The sequence below is a fragment of the Oryx dammah genome, unplaced genomic scaffold, assembly GCF_014754425.2.
Source record: "Oryx dammah isolate SB20612 unplaced genomic scaffold, SCBI_Odam_1.1 HiC_scaffold_1, whole genome shotgun sequence".
In the NCBI taxonomy this organism is placed as follows: Eukaryota; Metazoa; Chordata; class Mammalia; order Artiodactyla; family Bovidae; genus Oryx; species Oryx dammah.
This window is the reverse complement of record NW_024070185.1, coordinates 74,932,888-74,939,853: the sequence shown is the minus strand read 5'-3', so window position 1 is coordinate 74,939,853 and position 6,966 is coordinate 74,932,888. Positions and strand designations below refer to the sequence as shown.

General features: G+C 46.4%; 1 non-coding gene across 1 annotated transcript; it reads right to left on the bottom strand.

Moving 5' to 3' along the window:
• Window positions 1-3,034: 3,034 nt before the first annotated feature.
• Window positions 3,035-3,106, bottom strand: TRNAW-CCA. Its single transcript has one exon. It is a non-coding gene; the product is annotated as a tRNA-Trp (tRNA).
• Window positions 3,107-6,966: the final 3,860 nt, after the last annotated feature.

The window sequence follows — 6,966 nt, the reverse complement described above, 5'->3', positions numbered from 1 at the left end:
CCATCGTCTCCCAACCTCCCGACCCTACAAAGTACCTGGTTAAATGCAGATTCTGGGTCCTCACAGCGGACACTTTGATTTAGCGAGCCAGCAGGAGTGAGCACCTGGAGTTCTGGTGTCTAACCACGTGGTTCGGACCATTTGGCAGATTTGGAGATTGTGGGCTGGGAAGCGACTTTCTGTTACCGTTCCTGTGGGTCCTGGGAACCCTGAATCCGCAGTCTTTCTTGTGGCCTTTCTCGCAGCCCCCAGCCGCCGCTTTAGCGTCTCCGCACCAGCCACTGCGGAACCCCACCCACCAGCCCGGGTCTGCCCCGGGTCAGCCCAGCCAACGTGGTTTCCATGGCGACCCGGGCTGTGCCGCGTGCCGCTTCCCTCGCGCGGTGTGAGGTGGCATCTCGTCTGACCCAGCGCCCACCGCCCCGACCGAGAAGGGAAATTCTAGCCCAGGACAATCAAGCTAAGAAGTAACTTTATTACCATTATTGAGTATTTCTTGTGCCCATTTTTTATGTAAAATAAGATGTAAAAGTTTTGTTTTTGCCGGGGTTGGGGGTCGCGGAATTCGTGCGACCTGTCTTCTTAGTATCTTTATGTAACATCTCAAATTCAGATTCAAATGCTTGGTATAGACTGTCCCTCCTCCCCCGCTCCAGCTGAAGGAATTAATAATTTCGACTTGCCTTAGAGACTTTCCTTTCTTTGCACAGCCCTCCCGTGGTACATGCACCAGAACACCTAGGTGTGTGGTTTTTGTCTAGCAACCTCGGGAAACACCGAGGTGATTCCCAGACCGTGGGCTTCCTGTTTCTTCTTTACTCTCCAACCCGCCCTTCTTGCCAAGGACTGCTGCCTCTGCTGAACCCGATGGAGGAGGTCAGGTTCTTAAAGGCCCCCGGAGGGAATGCAGAGACTGTATTCTCAGAAGCATCTGGGCTGAGCTAGGCCCTCAGAAGTTCCTCGTTATTCTAATCAAGGAGCCCTGGCTTACTCTAATCAACTTCCTTTAGGAGAAGCCCACATCTTCTGGAAGGACCTGGGTATACTTTCAAAAGGAGCATGGTCCAACACCCCAGGTCTGGTCGGCTTTTCTTTTTGGTCATCCATGAGAACTGCTGAGTCATGGTGCTTCCTTGGGGCGTTTGGCAGTTCAAGATGGCTGGAGGCTAAGTGAAAATCTAGACACCTCTGAAATGCTGTTGATATGTGGAATAAATGACTTTCAGAATGACCAGCTGTGGAGGATACTGGGAAATGTCTAGTACTGCATGGTCATCTCATAAACATGGAGATGTGAAGGCAAGGTTTGACTACTCTTGTTTTGTCACATAGTAACATTTTCAAGAGCTAAGTGTAAGCATTTGACAATCTTCTGAAAAATTAACTAGATACTTTCAGAGATGGAGTGGATCCATTTTGTTCAGAGTTTTCAGGGCCAGATATCACAGAAGACCATCTCACAGTCTCTGTGTAGGGAACCATCCATTCTTCATTAAAGAAGTGTGTGCGTGCTAAGTTGCTTCAGTCGTGTCCAACTCTTCCCAGCCCTATGAACTGTAGCCCCCAGGTTCCTCTGTCCATGGGATTCTCCAGGCAAGAATACTGGAGCAGGATACCATGCTCTCCTTCAGGGATCTTCCCAATCCAGAGATCGAACCTGCGTCTCTTACATCTCCTGCATTGGCAGGAGAGTTCTTTACTACTAGCGCTGAAGAAGGGAAGAAGCAGATCACCCAGACTGAACTAACTCCATCTTGCACTTTTAATGAACTCTGGACTACATATCTGGTAACCGTGGAGATAACATACCAATGATGGAGCAGGCCCCCTAGAAGGATAAACACCAGACCAGGCTGACCTCATACCTAGACTCCCTGGAGAAGAAGAATATGATAACTCACTGTGTTATTGAATACCCTCTGTAATCTTAATGGTGCCTAGTAATGTGGGCTGCACTGCATGGCTAGTTGACCTTCAGAATGTGAAACGTGACTAACTTAATTGTATCTCCTTCTAACATTTTCCAGAGCAGACTTGAGAAAACTGAGAATGTGGGCTTGGGCACGTACGCGCTAGGTATAAAAGGCAGACACAAAAAACAGTCAGGGTGGCTGGCTAAAGAGGAAACTCTGCCTCGGACCCACCAGTGTAATTAACTGCATTCCATTATCTGCGCTGTCCTTCTGAGTGAGTTTGTTTCCCGGGGTGTTTGGCTACAACAGTGCCACCTGGGAAGTCCCATTAAAGAAGCAGTGCTAGAGAGTTTTCTTCAGTCTAAGAGCTGACCAAACTGTACCATAGAGCTGTGCAAGACTTCAGTTCGGTTCAGTCCAGTTCTGCCACTCAGTCGTGTCCGACTCATTGCAACCCCATGTATCACAGCACGCCAGGCTTCCCTCTCCATCACCAACTCCCGGAGTTTACCCAAATTCATGTCCATCGAGTTGGTGATGCCATCCAGCCATCTCATCCTCTGTCGTCCCCTTCTCCTCCTGCCCCCAATCCCTCCCAGCATCACGGTCTTTTCCAATGAGTAAACACTTTGCATGAGGTGGCCAAACTATTGGAGTTTCAGCTTCAGCATCAGGCCTTCCAAAGAACACACAGGACTGATCTTTAGGATGGACTGGTTGGATCTCCTTGCAGTCCAAGGGACTCTCAAGAGTCTTCTCCAACACCACAGTTCAAAAGCAACAGCTTCGGTGCTCAGCTTTCTTCACAGTCCAACTCTCACATGACCACTGGAAAAACCATAGCCTTGACTAGACAGACCTTTGTTGGCAAAGTAATGTCTCTGCTTTTGACTATGCTATCTAGGTTGATCATAACCTTCCTTCCAAGGAGTAAGCGCCTTTTAATTTCATGGCTGCAGTCACCATCTGCAGTGATTTTGGAAGGTGAAGGAAGGTGAAGTCGCTCAGTTGTGTCTGACTCTTTGCGACCCGGTGGACTGTAGCCTACCAGGCTTCTCCATCCATGGGATTTTCCAGGCAAGAATACTGGAGTGGGTTACCATTTCCTTCTCCAGGGGATCTTCCCAACCCAGGGATCGAACCTGGGTCTCCTGCATTGGAGGCAGACGCTTTAACCTCTGAGCCACTAGGGAAGCCCAATCACTTGCAGTGATTTTGGAGCCCCAAAATATAAAGTCTGACACTGTTTCCCCTGTTTCCCCATCAATTTGCCATGAAGTGATGGGACCAGATACCATGATCTTCGTTTTCTGAATGTTGAGCTTTAAGCCAACTTTTTCACTCTCCACTTTCACTTTCATCAAGAGGCTTTTTAGTGCCTCTTCACTTTCTGCCATAAGGGTGATGTCATCTGCATATCTGAGGTTATCGATATTCCTCCCAGCAATCTTGATTCTAGCTTGTGCTTCTTCCAGCCCAGCGTTTCTCATGATGTACTCTGCAGATAAGTTAAATAAGTAGGGTGACAATATACAGCCTTGACGTACTCCTTTTCCTATTTGGAACTAGTCTGTTGTTCCATGTCCAGTTCTAACTGTTGCTTCCTGACCTGCATACAGATTTCTCAAGAGGCAGATCAGGTGGTCTGGTATTCCCATCTCTTTCAGAATTTTCTGCAGTTTATTGTGATCCACACAGTCAAAGGCTTTGGCATAGTCAATAAAGCAGAAATAGATGTTTTTCTGGAACTCTCTTGCTTATTCGATGATTCAGTGGATATTGGCAATTTGATCTTTGGTTCCTTTGCCTTTTCTAAAACCAGCTTGAACATCTGGAAGTTCGTGGTTCATGTATCGCTGAAGCCTGGCTTGGAGAATTCTGAGCATTACTTTACTAGTGTGTGAGATGAGTGCAATTGTGCGGTAGTTTGACATTCTTTTGCATTACCTTTCTTTGGGATTGGAATGAAAACGGACCTTTTCCAGTCCTGTGGCCACTGCTGAGTTTTCCAAATTTGCTGGCATACTGAGTGCAGCACTTTCACAGCATCATCTTTCAGGATTAGAAATAGCTCAACTGGAACTCCATCACCTCCACTAGCTTTGTTCATAGTGATGCTTTCTAAGGCCCACTTGATTTCACCTTTCAGGATGTCTGGCTCTAGGTGAGTGATCACACCATCGTGATTATCTTGGTCGTGAAGATCATTTTTGTACATTTCTTCTGTGTACTCTTGCCACCTCTTCTTAATATCTTCTACTTCTATTAGGTCCGTACCATTTCTGTCCTTTATCGAGCCCATCTTTGCATGAAATGTTCCCTTGGTGTCTCTAATTTTCTTGAAGAGATCTCTAGTCTTTCCCATTCTGTTGTTTTTAGAAAGATACAAAGCATGACATGCAGTAGGCACAGCACCTTCATGTTATCCAGGGTCCGGGCAGCAAGCCAAGGGACAGCTCCTTTTGCACTGTCTCCCATATGAGGTGTGCAAGGCTGCTGTGGGCATGAATGAGGACCAAGGCATGTGGCTTGCTTGGACACATAGAAGCCATAACTCATCTTCCCCATTAACATCTTTTATGATTCTAGACATGCAGGCCCAATGTCTACGTGCCAACCCACAGCTCCCGACCCTGGTACACGTGATGGAGTGGGAAAGGCACTCCCCATTTATCTTCACTCTGCTCTTTTCTAAGGTGGTTCTAAGGGAACCATCTGTGGGCCTGAGGTCAACACTTTGCTTATCATCATGAATTTAACATATCTCCAGTCAACGCCTGACCCTCTCTACCCTGCCTGTCCTTCTGACAGCCTTTTCATCTTAGTCAAGTCCAATGCCACCAGCCAGTTGTGCAGACCAAGCACCTTTTCTCTTCCAAGTGCCACACCTTCTGCTACCTCCTGGCCCTGGCCACTGTCATCCCCAGCCTGGGTGATCAAGAGCGACTCCCAGCTGGTCCTCCTGCTTTGGCCCTTTGCCTTCCCACAGCCCATGATCAACGGATGATTTTAAACACAGCAGTCAGAGTGAGCTCTCGAAAAAGAGAGGAAACGAAAAACCTTCTTCCTCTGCTCAAAGCCATTGACTGACCTCTCCTCTCACTCAGTCCCTGTCCTCCACTCCTGTGCTTGTTCCCTCCCATCTTCACTGGCTCTCTAGCCACCAGCCCTGCCTCTTCAGGGCACTGACAGCCTCCTGACCTTCACATGCTAATTTTTGCTTGTTGTCTTTATTTTCCTACAAGTATGTTTGCTCTGTGAGGGCAGAAACTCTGCTTTTGATTTGTCTGTTTTTCCACTACTGTATCACCAGTGCCTAGAACAGAGCCTGGCACGTGTAGGAGGTAAATGAGTGTTAGTTAATTGAGGAACCAAAAAAATACATGAATGGTTAACTGACTGACACAACTTAGCAGCATGGCCACAGGGGGCCTCCTCATCCTGCACCCCAAGTGAGGATGACTCCACCCAGTCGTCTGCTTCCTAGACAACCCCAGACCCTCCTGACAGGGGCCAATGGCAACTGCTGCCCCTACTCTCCTGTTGGGCACAGTGGAGAGAGAGAGAGCTCCCTAGGGGGTTGAGCTGACTTAGTTCTCACTTTCAGAACCACCAAGCAGGCGATTCACCGTACCTTGCCTAGGGCAAGGAGTGGGTAGGAGAGAAGGCAGGATAATTAAAGGGAAGTCCCACCACAGAAAAGCAGAAAACCCCAGACACATGACAACCATAATTCAGTAAGAAGATGTCAGAGGGCCAAGCCTATCAGTTGCAATGTGATCTCAAAGTGCAAAAACCTACGGCAAACCCCCAGTGCACAGATCTTGCTTTCTAGGACCATCCACTCATAAAAGGAAGCCAGTCTTCTTGGAGAAATGGCTGATTCCAGGGCTGGGACAGTGGGTATAGAAGATAAACTGGGACTATCTTATAGTACATACCAGAAATTAAGGAATTGCTCAGAAAGAAAAAGGAATGGGCCATGTTGAAGGGATGCAGAAGCCATCCTGGAAGAGTTGATCAAAGCTGGAATAATTTAAGCAATGAAATAAGTAAGGTAGTATTGGATTTTAACTGAAAGTATAAAATATCCATGAGTCCTTGCTAATGTATAAGAGAATGAATGAATAAGTAGAGAAGAGATAAATCTTCCTTATAGAAGAATTTCAAATAATTTATTTATTATTAATTTATATAATAAGAAGGTGGAGCTTAAGCTTACCCCCATCCCCCCAGTCAGAGTAGGTGCTATACTTAGTGACTTATTAGAGTATGGAAAGGGAAAAAAGTAACCTTACAGTGGAGAAACCTAGCAGCACTATCTTGGTCAAGGTCAACATCATCAGTGGCAAATCATGTTGATAGCTTGTGACCCATAAAGGCACTATGCCTCTGTAGTCTTCTTCCCCCAAACCCATAAACCTAGTCTCACCTTGAGAAAAACATGATACGATCCCAAATCACAGAACATTCTACAAAATACCTGACCAGTACTCCTCAAAACCATGAAGGTCATAAGAAACAAGGGGAGTCTAAGAAAACATGATGACTAAATGTAATGAGGTAACCTGGATGGGATCCTGGAAGAGAAGAAAGATGTTAGTGGGAAAAAATGTTGTTAAACTCTGAGTAAACTGTGGACTTTGTTTAATAGTAATTTGCCCATGTTGATTTTTATGGGGTTTTTTAATTTATTTTTAATTGAAGGACAATTGCTTTACAATATTGTGTTGGTTTTGTCCATGTAGGTATTTTAGAAGTGATAAATATAGCATGCTGGGGCTTCCCTGGTGGTCTGGTGGTTAAGAATCTGCCTTCCAAAGCAGAGGATGTGGATTTGATCCCTGACTGGGGAACTGCGATCCCATCTGCCAAAGGGCAACTGAGCCCACAAGGCACAACTAGAGAGCCTGTGCACTACAGCTACTGAGCCTACATTCTCTAGACCCCACACTCCATAACAAGAGAAGCCCATGTGCCACAAGGAAGACCCAGCACAACCAAAAAAAAGAAGGGACAAATATACCATGGTAATGTAAGATGTAACAGGCAC